The sequence below is a fragment of the Catharus ustulatus genome, chromosome 14, assembly GCF_009819885.2.
Source record: "Catharus ustulatus isolate bCatUst1 chromosome 14, bCatUst1.pri.v2, whole genome shotgun sequence".
Lineage (NCBI taxonomy): Eukaryota > Metazoa > Chordata > Aves > Passeriformes > Turdidae > Catharus > Catharus ustulatus.
In genome coordinates, this window is record NC_046234.1 from 8662661 (window position 1) to 8678118 (window position 15458).

General features: G+C 47.1%; 1 protein-coding gene across 1 annotated transcript in view; it reads left to right on the forward strand.

The window, feature by feature from the left end:
* The first annotated feature begins 10653 nt into the window (after positions 1–10653).
* LOC117003025 (synaptotagmin-like protein 2) overlaps positions 10654–15458 on the forward strand; it is a 37422-nt gene continuing 32617 nt past the window's right edge. Inside the window, exon 1 of the mRNA XM_033072625.1 lies at positions 10654–10711. The gene's annotated coding sequence lies outside the window, so the exon portion shown is untranslated. The remainder of the gene's footprint in view (positions 10712–15458) is intronic.

Genomic DNA, 15458 nt, shown 5'->3' on the forward strand with positions numbered 1-15458 from the left:
AACCAGATACTGCTTCTGGCTTTGACTGAACTCAACTGTTTTATTTTTTGAAGTAGGTTTTTTGTTTTCCTTATCAGCTGTGTATCAACACGTCAGTGAGCTGTTTCATTCTTCTTTATCACATGTGTGCCTTTCTCTGACTAGTGGTGTGACTGTTCACTTGAAATCGTTTTGTGGGGTTTGAGCAACTGAGGGTTTTGTTAATTATAAACCTTTGAATCAGAGGAGCCCAAATTCTCCCACTTTTGCCAGGGCTGTGCAGTATTTGCCTACCTAAGTGCTTCCACTGAGTACAAGAAAAGTATTTGTGGAGCTATTTAGCAGTCAATCTGATTACTACTGTTGGGGTCAGGCCTAATATGAATAATCTTTATTTCCTGTTAATTCTGTAACTTCCTTTCAAAAATGTGCATGTGTAGATAATACATTGTCAGTACATTTTCAATTCAAAACATATGTCTTATACAGTTTGTTCAGCTTCCTGCAGGAGCCAGATTTGTTTTTTGTGCTCCGTGTTGTTTGACTGAGGCTGATTCAGAGCCCTGAGCTGCAATGGGGGTAGCTGGCTCTGGCACAGCCACAGGGAGTGAATGCCTGAAGACAGAGCAGAGGGCAGCATTGTCCTGTACACGTGTGCCTGCACTTGGGGCCAAGGCAGGTAACATGGTCAGGGGCTTTTTCTGTGCTTGTTGTAAACATGGCACTAATACTTGCCTGACGATCCTGTGTTTCTGGTGGCAGGCAAGGGCAGCCACCTCTTCCATGGCAGGAGCCATGCTGCAGCTTGGGAAGCCCTTTTGGAAGGTGGGGCCACGTGGGGTTGGAGGGGAAAGATGAGCAGGCTCTCTCTGGTCTCTCATCTAATGTGCTGGCAGATTCTTCAGCAAAGAAGTCAGGTTGCTGGTTGCATCAGCAACTATTTGGATCAGGTTTATGGACTGTTTTATTCTGCCAGATATTTCTGTGCATGGCAGATGCCTGAATAATCTCTGGGCAGATGGCAGGGTTTGGTGATATTTTGATATGAGCCATCTCCAAAAGTTTGGGAGATGTCTTCTCCTTAGTTCTGACTGTCAGCACTTCACACAGTATTCCTAGAGAGTGGGTGGTGCCTGTCCTTAAACTGCAGGAAGGGCAAGTCTTAGATCTGTCCAAGAATCACAGGGGACCCAGAGCCCAAAGAGGAGTATGTACATTGAAGGACTGAAATTCAAATTCAGATTTCTTCCAAAAGTTGAAAAGCATTTAGATTCACCTTCTCTGTGGAAGTGTGGAGGGATCACAGGTGCTCACAGGAAGGTTTCACTGGCTTTCCCCAAAGCCTAAAATGGGAGCTGCTGCTGATTTCTAGTCATTTAACTATGTATGAGTGCAAATGATCTGAACATGAACAACCTGCAGACACATTTCAGTGATTGCCTGTGGCAACTCTGTAGTACCCAGGACTCTGCCTGATAGCTCACAGAGCCCTGATCCTTTGCATAAGATTGCAATTTGAAAGAATATGCAAAAACCCACTGCCACCCTGCTGAGTCAGCACCTGCATGATCCTGTATCTTTACCACAGAATCAATGTGTCCTCTAACTCCCTCTTGTCTATCAACACCAAAATCCTTTCTCTGGCATTTAAAACTCCCTCAGCTAATATGTATTCTTGCTTTGCTACATTCACTTTTTTCCAATTTAAAAAATGACAGAGATACATTCCTGAAGGGTGAAACGCTCAGTTTGACCAGAGAATGGGAGCCAGTAACACAAATTCTGTATCAACATGTGCTCCTTTAAGCTTGGGAGGACCAGCTGAGATTACCAGTTACAAAATAGGTATAGCTCATAGCAAAAGATTACAACCTGTCTTACAGAGGATTCTGAACAGCAGGAGGGTTTATGTTTGCCTATTACCTACCTGGGTCTCATTTCACTCAAACCAGAGGTTTCCCAGAATGAATTCTGCAGCCCCTCCAGGGTTATTCTCCTGTGAAGCTAATAGATGGCACCTGTTAGCTGCTGATTTTGCTTCTAACTCATTGCTTCTGGAGAGCAGCACTGCCTCTTCAGGAGAACATAGAAAACAAAATCTGCTTTGGTTGGATGTTTTAAATTACAGTGGGACAACAAAGAAGCTCTTACACTGCTCAGCTAAGAAGAGAGAACAGCCCAGAGTGCAGCAGCACAGGAGTCACTTTGCTATGGGTGGAGAAAAGACTTCTATCTCAAGATAAAATGGAAGGGGCCACTACCAGGAGCTGTGTGTTAACAGACTCAGTGACTCAAGTCTGTGTACACTGAAATGTATTCAGAAACGTTCCCTTTCAAGCAGCTCCCATGTATTCACTTTCTAAATAGAGGTGTCAGTCATTAAAAAGTGAAGCCCGGGGGCAAACACTGAGCAAGGCAGCATCATCCAGACAAAGCACTGCCAGGATATTTAGAAGTTGCTTGTTGGCCTGAAACCTAATTTTAAAACTTCCTGTAGAACTCCATGTTTCGTTTGACAAAGCCTAGCAGTGTTCCAACTGCTGTCTTCCTGAAACAAGCTAAATCTGTAATTGTGACGACACTAAAACCAGTCTGACCCACTGATTTATGAAGCTCTCCAGTTCACAGGTGGTGGCTGAGAGTGTAGAGAAGTGTGTAATTAAAGATTCCAACAAATGCAGTGAAAGATTTGCTTTAAGCCTCTAAATCCATCATTAGGTTGATTTTCAAATGCACAGTTTGCTTGCTTATTGCTCAGCCTTGTTTGTTGTTTAAAAATATTTATAAGCTTTTGTGGAGCGTTTGCAGCCTAAAAGCTAATTAGTGAAGTCATTGTTATTTTCAATCTTTTTGAGAGTGAAAGTCTGTAAGGTAACAAAGATATAAACTCTTCTGAGGAGAGCACTGTGGCTTGTCACTTGGTCAGAAACACACCTAAGCCTCTGTATTCAAACCCCAGAATGAGCACAGTTTGTTATCAAAAAGCACAATTCCATTTTCTTGTAAAGGGTCTAGAATAGTCTCTTTTTTAATATTGTCCCTTTTCTCACTCCAGAAAGAAGGTCTGTTTTCCTTTTAGCCATTCAAAAGCCAGAATTTCCTAGAGCAAAACCCTTGTCCAACAAGCTTTCCTCTTTCTGGGAAAAAAAAATAATAAAAACCAGCAGTGAAACGAGATGAAGCAGCACCCACCCACTGCTCTTGCCCTGCCATGGAGCTGCCAGGGTGCATTTTCCTGCCTGTGCACTGCACTGGCCTCCACACAGGTGGGAGGGCTGGGGAGGAGATCCAGCCTCTTTGACAGACACAGACCTTGTAGGAAGTGTTCTTGTTCTGAATCACTTTAGGAAAATGTTGCCTGCTGCAGTCAAAAGGATTTGTTTTCATGCAACACCTTGCAATAGGGCTGTGACACCTGTACCTACAGCAGTGTGTACTTAGTCACCAAGTTCCATGTGAAATTTATGTGAATAAAGCATCTGGACAGATTTGCAGATCTGGCACAGGCTTTTTGGGTTGACAGGAATACTCCTCTGGTTTTCCCTACCTTCTGACCTGAGAAAAAAGTGAAAAGCAGAGAAACAGCTGCTCATGATGCTGCCCCAGACCCCCTGGAGATGCTGGTGAGCATCCACATACCCTAGGATTAGGCTGCCTTGGATTGTGCTGGACCAGGATGGTGAAAGTTCTAGAGGGGGTTTTGTTGCAGAAGCAGGGGATGGTTCTGCAGCAGTTGTGGTGTCAATATACGTGATAAATTTAAACACCTTGTGTGCAGGTGAGCTGAGCACCACGAGTGCCCTGATGGATGCAATATAAAAATTGACTTTCTAACATAAAGTGCCACCATCGGAGAATCCATTTCTGCTCTGTGGCTCAAGTGTCAAAGCCAAAGCAAACTCTTCCTTGTGTGGTAAATCACTGTAAAATGGTTCTGCCTTTCTACTATTGCTGTTCCCTTGGATTTGCATTAGCTGCATAACCTTTTCCCTCCATATGATTAACTCTCCTTAAGTCTTTTTTTTCTTTTGACTTTTTTTTAATGTAGTTTCACAATTAAAGCTAATCAAATAAAAACAAAAACAAAAATCTGAACAACCATCAAACAAACAACAACCAAAAAGGAAAATAAGGAAAATTCACACTGTGGATCTGGGGATTAAACTGTTTATCAACCTTATCAGAGGGAAAGGTCTTTTTTCTAACCATTGTTTGCATTTTCATAGATTAACAATTTTTGAAACTATTAAGTGGATTTGTTCTTTCAGTTTTGCAGCATGTTAAAACCTGGCATGAAATTCATGCAATTTGGCTTAACTCTAGGCTTTCCACATGCTCCTGCTGCCTCTGAATTAGAGGGTTCAGGTGCATTAATGTTAAAAGCATGTGTTCTGTACTTTCAAACACAACAGTCCATGCTGTCAAATGACTACAAGGTGATCTCATTCTTTATTTTAAAAAATAGCCTGTTTTTTAATTTTCACTGTTTCAAGGAAATCCTTGGACTCAGTGCTGATCTCAGCTGCTCTCTACCCCATGTATTGCTACAAATCTCTTTGCTTTTGGCATGCTCCAGTTTAGGAGAGAGACTAAAGCAGCCTCTGTGTCTGGGCATTGTTTTGCCTGACTGAGTTTGACCTGGCTGTGAATCCCTTTCATTTTAATTCACATAATTGGCTACCAGAGAGAGCTGAGAAGATGTTTCTGCATCCAGGCTCTGCAACGCAGCTGCTCTCTGAAGGAGACTGAATTTAGTAGGACTGTGTGTCCTCTTTCTTGGGGGGCAGAATAGTATTTGTATATGCCATTAATTATTAATTAATGGTTGTACAGCTGGTTTTGCCAGAGCAGCCCTTCTCCCAGCAGAAATGCCATGGGCTCCCTGGTGGCAGCTGGAGCCTGGCTGTGCCTGCTGGCAGCCAGCGTCCCAGACTGCTCTGCACTGACTCCTGCAGGTGCTGTATAATGGGGCATTTTTCTTGGGAGGCTCTGGGTTCCTAGGAGCTGGGCAGTGCTTTGGAAATGCTGCAGTATATTAAGGTGAACAAGGTAACGTGAGGTGAACCAAGAGCAGCTGCTTGCTTGGTGCTTCATGAGACTTTTCCTTTTGGTTCCCAGGTGCTTCCCAGGAGAAGGTTACTTGTTTTCTTGGTTTTAATTCTCAGATGCTTCCTTTCCTGCTTTGCTAATAATCTCATTAGACTTGTCGTAATTATTTTCATTACACTGAGTTTGGCAACACGATGTCGTGATGAAGTTGTAGAGCAGAGGATCCGCAATCCTGTACACAAAACAGTGCAGGAGACCAGCTAAGATAAACCTAAGCACTTGTTTTGTCCTGTCTCTGACTTGCTTGTGGCAGGCAACCAAAGTTATTCATCAGCTGACTGGGACTCAGATCCTTAGCTCAGCTGCTTTGTTACACGCCGCTGTTCAAATTCCTTGGAAGCACTTGTTATCCTTCAGTGATCTAGTGGGCACTGAGTTTGCAAAGTGTAGGGAAGTGATGGAAAATGAAACTGTCAGCAGCCTGCCCTCCGTGGGAGCAGCAGGGATAGCAATAGCTCAGATGACTTCAGGTGAAGTCATCTGAAAAACATGAATCTTAGTAGTGTGTAGGGTGTAACCTTTGAAAAACAACTGTCTAATCCAGTTGTGCATAGCAATTTGTTTCAAACGAGCTAATAAAAGCCGTGGGACAGTGCAGCCTGGCCAGTCACACCCCTGCCATGCCTTCCTGCAGTGCCAGCGGTTTGCAGCTGTGCGAGCCCTGCCGTGCTGAACGCTGCCCGTGGCCGGGGGCGGTGGCACCCTGGACACAGCCGTGTCCCCTCCCCAGCCCAGCCCAGCCCAGCCCAGCCCGTGTGTCCCCGCAGCCCGGCTGTGTCCCCATGTCCCCGCTCCGTGCCGGGCAGCAGGAGCCGCGGGCGGTGCCTCCCGTGCTCCCCGAGCTGCTGCACCTGCACCTGGGTTATAAACTGCCCTGCAATTCCCACTCTCACCAGGGAAAAGCAAAAAGGCACAGGATTGTACAGGCTTTCCCAAAGAAGGAAATGGCTTGGTAAAATTATCAGAAATTCAGTTGGGCTCTTTGCCCTTTTCCTTCCCAAGCATTGAGCACTGATTCAGTGATGATGTGAAACTCCTACTGGGTGGCCTTTTCTGCAATGTTCAATAAGTGATGTGTTCTTGGAGCCTCTATGAAATGCTGAAAAGCTTCCAATTCTATAAACAGACAGTTCCCAGAAAAAAATAATGAAGCTTTAAACCCAGCTCAGGGAGTTATCTATCAGCACCACTGATGTGGCTGGTATTTAATTAGCATCAGCTTTTCATTTTGCCCCTTTTCATTCTGCAGGTTAACGTCATATATCCAGCTGTGTCTGTTCTGTTTGGCATCTGTCATGTCACTGTCTAGGCATATCCAGAAAAAACTGGTTTTAGTTCACTGTGATTTTGGGAGCTACGTCACACCCCAGATGCCAACTGACCTGCAGCAGATGGATTAGAGTGGCTGTACCTTGCTGACAGCAATTCCTGGGACAGGAAGCCCCTACCTTACAAAGGGTCACTGGCAGCCTTGATTTGAGTCCCATGAGAGTCCTGCAGCACTGGAGCCATCCACGAGCACGCAGTGATGGGAGCAGGGCTGAGGCTGGGCCAAGAGGATGGCACCACTGAGCACATCATGTGCTGTAGGAGTTACTTCTTAGCCTCTGTGTTTCATCATTGAAATATGTCACAGATCGGAGACACTCACCTGAAGTGCACTGGGACTGTCAAATGTATCAAGACCCATGCAATAATTAATGGTTTCCCCTACATTTCTACCTCTGGCACGATGTTGGTGAATAATCACATGAAAATTTCATTTGCTCTTTGATTAAGGAAAGGCTGCTTCTGTCCTGTGGATTGCAAGGAAAAAAATAATCTTGAAATAGTTCCAAGTATACACTAAAAGAGCAAAGATCAGAAAGCAAATCAACGACCTGCATAATTTTTATTTTAAAAAAGGTATAACCCTACTGAAGCACACAGTGACTTTGAATATGTCATCATTATAAAGGATTAAAAACTATTAGCAGATTCTTGAAGTTTGGACTTTAAAACCAAACAGGGCAATGCATCCTCCTAATATTTCTACTTCAACATTGTAACAATAACAATAATAATAATAATACAGTTGGCTTTTAGTTCAAAAAAGAAACCAAAATTTTAACACCTAGTAAACAACACTGAGAAGCAGTTTGTTCTTGATAAAATATTTTTGTGATAAGCGGGACATAAATGGCATCTCCAAAGCACCATGTTCTTCCCTTGGTGCTTTCAGTAATTTTAGCACTGCAGTCATGCAGCTGGGTATTATGTTTTATTTTTTTTTCTTTTGCTAGAGTTGGGATTAAAAGCTTGAGAGACAGTATTTCATATTCGGACTTAGGTATTTATTAATTTTCACCCTGTACAGTGAGTGCTACAACACTTTTAGCTAACAAGCTAAAAAAGGGCAAAATGGCGATGTGTTTCTTTTGTTACCAGGTCTTTTAAACCTAAACGGTCTAACCAAGAACTAACACATATTATTTTTACTTTTGACTTAATAACCTGTCTTGGTTTTAAAGACAGGTGTCTGCTAAGAAAGACAGGAACCTCTCTTGAAATGGAAAATGTAAATCCCCTCCCTCCAAGTTATTATTATCTTGAAATTAATAAGCTCTCAGGAAAATATATGGAAATATGAATAGCAGTTCTTTACTAGGAAAAATTAAAATAGAAATACAGTATTACAAAAAACAAACCCAAAACCACTGACAGTTGTTCTGAACAGATCAGAGCAGTTGTTCTGGAAGACAAAAGTCATAATAATGAATGACAGGGGCAGGCAGACTCAGAAGATCTCCTGAGGCTTTAAGCTTAATAGACTGTCTTAGACTTGAATCAGCAGTTCATTTTAGGATGGACCATGAAAGCCTAAATAGAAATCAGCAAGTAAATCCATTTTTTCCCACCTCTGCCTACTATTTTAGTGTTTTACGTGATTTCAGCCAGTTGTTCTCCTGAATATATTAAAGGACTGAAATGTGGGAAAAGCATGGGAGGCACAGGCTGTGGTAATAAAACACATTTCTTCACTGATTTTACAGGCTGTTTTAAAGGCCCCATGTGACTGTATTTACTGATTCCCAAGTCATGGTTTTTTCTAGCCTTGAACAGGAGTGGCCAGAAATAAACCCTACACTAAGCCCTTGTTCCTGCCTCTACTTGATGCAGAAGCATTTACTGCCCAGCAGCCAGAAATTCAAACTCTTAGTGATGTCAAAGTGTGAGTGTTTTGCTGCAGCCTTCTCAGTTGTAGAAGATGGGAACTGAGGGTGCTGCCGTGTCTGCACGGGGCAGCAGGGACAGCGGGGGCTGCATCCTTTCAGCAGTGCACTGCATCCTTTCAGCAATGCACTGCATCCTTTCAGCAGTGCACTGCATCCTTTCAGCAGTGCACTGCATCCTTTCAGCAATGCACTGCGTCCTTTCAGCAATACACTGCATCCTTTCAGCAGTGCACTGCATCCTTTCAGCAATGCACTGCGTCCTTTCAGCAGTGCACTGCATCCTTTCCTTTCAGCAATGCACTGCACCCTTTCCTTTCAGCAATGCACTGCATCCTTTCAGCAATGCACTGCATCCTTTCAGCAATGCACTGCGTTCTTTCAGCAATGCACTGCATCCTTTCCTTTCAGCAATGCCCTGCATCCTTTCAGCAATGCACTGCATCCTTTCAGCAATACACTGCACCCTTTCAGCAATGCACTGCATCCTTTCAGCAATGCACTGCATCCTTTCAGCAGTGCACTGCATCCTTTCAGCAATGCACTGCTTTCCCCTAACGTGCCACTGGGGAATTAGCGAGGCAGGCACATTCCCTAGCTCTCCTGGAGCCTCCTGATTTTTCCTCCCCATCTGAGACTTTTCTGGTGTATCCATTGCTGTGTTTTCTTGGGAGCAGTGCCCTGGTGCGAGGGAATCGCGGGGGCACTGAGGGAGCAATGCCATGCGTCTATATTGAGTTAATGGGGTAAACAGAAGGGAGTAGAAACCCCAATAAACTGGAACTGCTGGAATCCTTCAAACCGTCAAATCCTAGCTTGGAGCTTAAGTTTTTGCTGATTTAGGTTAGAACAGGGCTCGCTGGTTCACTCTTGGATGCCTGCCTGGGTTGAACACAGGAATAACGCTCGTCCCCAGCATCCCTCTTCACTAGGCACACACCGAGGGGAGAGCAACAGGTTTTGTTTCAGATGGAAGCAACTTTGCTATGCTGAGGGGAGATGGAGCAGCTGCTCTGCCTGCTCCGAGCCCTGCGGGTGTTTCACACAGAGCGCTGGGCCTAAGGTGGCTTTCCTGCCTACACCTCCTGTCCGAATACCGACTAACTTATATCTCTCCTCTAACACCTTACATCTCCTAACACCTTGCCTTTCCAAGGCGGGTCCTGCCCTGGCTGAGACAAGGGTGGCACGAATTACTTTGTCTTAATACTCGAAGACACTGTTCGGCAAGACTGAAAGGATCCCCAACCCAGGCTGCCTCCAACCCCTCGCAGGTCCCGTTGACCTTCCTAGCACCCACCCTTGCTCCAGCCCGGGTTTTCCGCGTGGCTGCAGCGCGGGACGGGCACAGCCCTGCCCAGGGGTGGATAGCCCTGCCCGATAGCCCTGCCCAGGGGTGGATAGCCCTGCCCAGGGGTGGATAGCCCTGCCCAGGGGTGGATAGCCCTGCCCAGGGGTGGATAGCCCTGCCCAGGGGTGGATAGCCCTGCCCCGGGATGGATAGCCCTGCCCAGGGATGGATGGCCCTGCCCCGGGATGGATAGCCCTGCCCGATAGCCCTGCCCAGGGATGGATAGCCCCGCCCTGGGATGGATAGCCCTGCCCGATAGCCCTGCCCCGGGATGGATAGCCCTGCCCCGGGATGGATAGCCCTGCCCCGGGATGGATAGCCCTGCCCAATAGCCCTGCCCAGGGGTGGATAGCCCTGCCCCGGGATGGATAGCCCTGCCCACGGGATGGATAGCCCTGCCCAGGGATGGATAGCCCTGCCCAGGGATGGATAGCCCTGCCCAGGGATGGATAGCCCTGCCCAGGGATGGATAGCCCTGCCCACGGGATGGATAGCCCTGCCCCGGGATGGATAGCCCTGCCCACGGGATGGATAGCCCTGCCCCGGGATGGATAGCCCTGCCCAATAGCCCTGCCCAGGGGTAGATAGCCCTGCCCAGGGATGGATAGCCCTGCCCAGGGATGGATAGCCCTGCCCCGGGATGGATAGCCCTGCCCCGGGATGGATAGCCCTGCCCAGGGATGGATAGCCCTGCCCAGGGGTGGATAGCCCTGCCCCGGGATGGATAGCCCTGCCCAATAGCCCTGCCCAGGGGTGGATAGCCCTGCCCCGGGATGGATAGCCCTGCCCCGGGATGGATAGCCCTGCCCGATAGCCCTGCCCCGGGATGGATAGCCCTGCCCAATAGCCCTGCCCCGGGATGGATAGCCCTGCCCAGGGATGGATAGCCCTGCCCCGGGATGGACAGCCCTGCCCGATTGCCCTGCCCAGAGATGGATAGCCCTGCCCAGAGATGGATAGCCCTGCCCAGGGATGGATAGCCCTGCCCCGAGATGGACAGCCCTGCCCGATAGCCCCGCCCCGGGATCACCCCGCTCCTGCCCCGCGCCTCCGAGGGCAGGTAAGGGTTGCGGGCACAGCTCTGGTGTGCGGGGGGTGGGAGCGCAGCCCCGGGCCGGGCTCGGTGCGAGCGCTCCGTGTCCGTGTCCGTGTCCGTGTCCGTGTCCGTGTCCGTGTCCGTGTCCGTGTCCGTGTCCGTGTGCCGGGTTCAGCCCCCGGACGGGACACCAAAGTGCCTGCAGGAGCTCTCGCCGGCCGGGCCGGGCGGCGCTTGGAGCGGCGGAGGTGCCGCTGCCCTCCTGTCCCCGCTCCGGGCCAGCCGTGCCCGCGGGTCCCCGGACGGGTCCGGGATTCCCCTCCAGGACGGGAATGGCCTGGGGGTCACCGTGCGCTGGGCACGCGTGGCCCGGCAGCGGATGGCGGTGGGGAGCAGCTCCCGGGCAGGACAGCGGGCAGGACACGGGGACAGCCTCGGCGGCCGTGGCGGGGGCGGCGGTGCTGCTGGGGACACGGGTTAGCACTGCCCGTGTGCTCCGCGGTGCGCTCGGGGTCAGGACAGCGCCTGGCACAGGGACAGTGCGGGGCCGGGGGCGCGGAGCTGGCCGAGCCTTTCGCAGCCCTGCAGGTGACGGCTCTGGTTCCACAGACCGGGCTGCCGGGCCCTGCCTTGACACGGGGCATCATTCCCGTGGCTCTGGCCGGGACTTTGGGCTGCTCAAATCAAAGTATATACTTTCTCGGATTGATGAATTGTGTCATCAAAGCTTTTGCAGTTAGTCACAGAGTGTTTTTGTCCCCTCTATTAAAACTGAGTTTGTGAGGCAGCTGCTGGTTTCCAGAGAAGAGATCATATAATCAGAATAGTTCAGGTTGGAAGATCATCTCATTCCAAACCCCCTGCCATGGGCAGGGACACCTTACTCCAGACCAGGCTGCTCAAAGCCCCACACAGCCTGGCCTTAGACACTTCCAGGGATGGGGCATCCCCAACTTTCTCTGTAGAGAAAATGTGACATAAAAAACTTTACTTTTTTAAAAGTTCTAGAAAATAAGGAGTACTTTTGATGATTTATAGTGTACTTTTTGGTTTTGCTTCCCCACTTTGTATTCTGAAGTACTTGTAAAAACATGGAATGTGATGTGTCACTTTCCTGTGACTTCTGCTGTTTTGTCTGTATTTTCCTAGTCTCCCGTCTCCATCCTGGTTTTATTTAGTCCCATGTTCATGCTTCATTGTTGTAAATGCTTGGAGAGGCAATAAAACCAGCATTTATTAATTTCTGCTCCCTTTGCAGCCATCTCTCCAGTGTGATCAATGCTGTTTTATAAGCCGTGGTAACCTATGGCCTATGATCTGTGGTTCTTATGTCTTTCTTGGATTGCTCTGGCAGTGAGTAATTTTCACATAAAATAGTTTGGAGTGGAGCTTATTCTCTCCAGTGATACTGTAGACCATTCTAGGCCCTAGGGCAGACATGGCATGGTCAGACACCAGAGATCTCCTGACCTGTCCCTGTGGATCTTCTCTCAGGGTGTCAGCAGGCAGGAGTTAGCTGGTTCTGAGGCTGAACCAATTTAATTTACCTCCCTCCCTGTTCCACCTTTGGCAGAATATCTGAGAAACTCCACATGGTGACCCAAGTTTCTGCTCTTCTGCACAGTTCTGTAATTGAAGTGCAAATTTGTGTTTTCCTCCTGAACACATAAATTGTGTCCCTTAGTGGGCCTCCATCCCTGGGGAAGGGGCAGCTCTGCCACGGTCCGACACAACATGGGACAGAGTGTTCACTGTACATCAGGCTCACTTTGATTGCATTTAAATCAATATTGTTATCTGCATTCAGAGATGTAGCAGGGGAGTGTGTGAGAAAAACAAAGTAATAACAAATGTTTGCAACAAAGTTGAAAGGAGTGTAAGGCTGTCCTAGGGTGTAAACAGGCGTCAAAGCCTGAGAAAAATAAGGGTTTGTTAGTGACACTGGATTCAAAACCAAGTTACTTTTTTTCTGCAAGTTAAACTTAATGGTGCAGTTCATCTAGGAGGCCTGAAACAGAGGGGATTAGAAACTCACCCAGGGAGGATGCTGCTGGGAACTGCCCTGGGTGGCTGCTTGGCTGAGCCTCCACTGCCTCAAGAGTTCAGCCCAAGCTGTTCCTTCTTGCAGCTCACAGGGCTGACAGCACAAAGCAGTCACCAGCATGGAGTGTCCCTGGACAGGCATCTTACCCTCTGCAGCATTTTACACAACAGCATCATCGTACAGTTGTGTTGGGCAGAATTAGAGTCATCACTGCTCCTATAAAAGCTCCCAATCTTTTCAGCTTAAGCACCTAGAAATAAAATTACATAGTTCAAACAGTTCAGATGATCCTGTTATTTTTATCCAAAAAGTCTGTTTTCTCTACCTTCCTTCAAGATTTGCTAAGTATTCCTGGAGCTGCTCAGATGGAAGAAACACCTTGTCTGTGCAAGGAAGTGGTACCAGATGATTGTCTGATACTGATTTTATTTTTAGTGATTTAATTAAATCAGTGCAATCTGTCTTTGGACTTCTCACTCGAGTTTGTCTAAACTTCTTTGTTTAGCTAAACTAAATGACAGGCCATGTCCACGTGCAGATTTGTGCTAATTTTGCACATCTATTTATAGCTGTGCTTGTTGCTAATTAACCTACTGCAACTTTCTCTAGTAGAGGGAACCTAGTAGTATGAGAACTAGGGTTTTGTGTTGAAATTAGTGTAGCATCTGGTTTACTCTTAATCTCCTTGTGAATTGAGATGAGCCATCAGGTAGTATTAGGCTCTTCATGGCTGTGGGTGTTGGATGTCACCCTTCACTCGACTGACTTAAATCTTTCACCTTTCCCTAAAAGCATTGCAGAGGACAGACAGTGGAAGCAGGTGCCTTCTTCCTTCTTGTGAGTAATGGTGCTGCCAGGGACTCCTGTCCCGCTCAGGTCATCATGCTGCTAGAGCACACACATGGCTGCATAGTGTGAAATAATGACTGACACTGTGTGTGCATTGGAAAGTTGCACTGTTTCTGGAAGGAAAGTGGCCAGTTTAAAAAAATGTATTTCCATGTGTGAATTTGTTGTCTCATGGAAGAAGCTCTGTGAAAGCAGGTGATGTGGCAGATTCAGCAATGGGCTTACTCCCCCTGGAGCTTCCTTTCACTGTATGTCAGGGTGACAAAGTAAAGCAGCTTTAGTTAAAATTTTAGTGTAGTGCATTTCTGTACCAGAACTAGGCCTAGCACAGACCAGTCTAGGCCTCAGTACATGCTTGGGAATTAGAAGAGAAAAAGGCGTGGATCCCAGATCAGACATGGAAGAACTTGGGCATCATTTCCCTCCCATTATGTGGGGGTGACCCCAGCCTCTGGATGTAGACTGTTTGTTTTGGCATCAATAACTACAAACTACAGATTGGGGGATTACTTCCTAAAAGTGTTTCTAAAACTCCTTTTCCTAGATGTTGGAGGGAATTATACCTGCCAGAAATCTCAAACAATGAGATGCACCCTGCTGTTTTACAGTTAACTCAAAACTGGAATGAAGGTATTTCAGAATCGTCCAGGCGTGACTGAGGCTTAAAAAATAATCAGTGACCAGAAGGAAGGATCCCTCAGTATGCAAAGTTTCCTAAATAAACAGCACTGTTTTCCCTTGGGATTTATTACCACGCCTCATACTGTTGAGCTTAGCAGGAATTTCCTCACAAAGGAATTGGGCCCTGCACATTTTTTAACTTCTCTGCTGTATTACAAAATGAGGTGGTTTTAGCATTGTGAAATGGCTTCTGATCTGGAGGGCTCCTGACCACGGTAGGTGTTGCATGCTCACAATTATTGGGGCGTAACAAGCAGGGTCAGGAAGGCAATTTAAGACATGTCACCACTGCAGGAAAACATGGAAAAATTTTGTTTGGAAGAAAGCACAGTTGAGGTCAGCAAGTATTTTTCTGGGTCAAAAATAAAAGACAGAAGTTCTCATGGGTGGTTGCTTTTTTTTTTTCATCTTTCATTTCTGCAGTTTCTTTTTTGAACTCAGCCAAAACTTTTCTTCCACCTCCCGTTCTTCATATTGAAAATATCTGGATTCTGAGGATGAGTGGGTGACAAAGGGGGACAGGGAGGTGATTACTTGCAGTGTTCTAGATTTAATCTGTTAACTGCAAAGTTTTAGATACCACACATTTAATTATCATTGCTGAGAAGATGCTTTTAGGAGTACCCATCATACCATGTGCCATCTAGAAACCCTGCTAGCAGGACAGATGAGTTTTTAAAGGTGATATGTCTGTTCTCCCTTGGCTGAGAGGGAAGCCTGGACACCAGGATGTTTCTCTGACAGCAATGCCAGTGTAGCAGAAATGCAGCACGATGTCCAGGAGAAGCCCTGAACTGTCTCACAGACAAGCTGTGGGGGTGAAGAGTTGTTATAAACCAATAAATAGGGAATGCAAATTCTTTTAGAACTCATTTTCTTGAGGACCTAAGTGTAGATTTAGAGCAAACCTCAGCACAAGCCCCTGCCCCCACCCCAAAGCCAAGTGCATTAAGGGGAGGTGTGGGAGCACTTTCCTCTCGCCTCCACCAAAGCCCTTGGGAGTGGAGTGCCTGTGCTGGGAATGAAGGGAAGCAGAGCAAAGTCTCTGAAGTACTGGAATCCTCTCTGGACATCTAGCCATCCCTGTTCACGGAGATATTAGGGGCTTTCTTGGTGTCCCAGGTGGCTGTGCTTGTTTATTTGTGTACCGGCAATCTGCAGAATTACAATGAGCTACATCCTGCAAGCTCTGCTAAT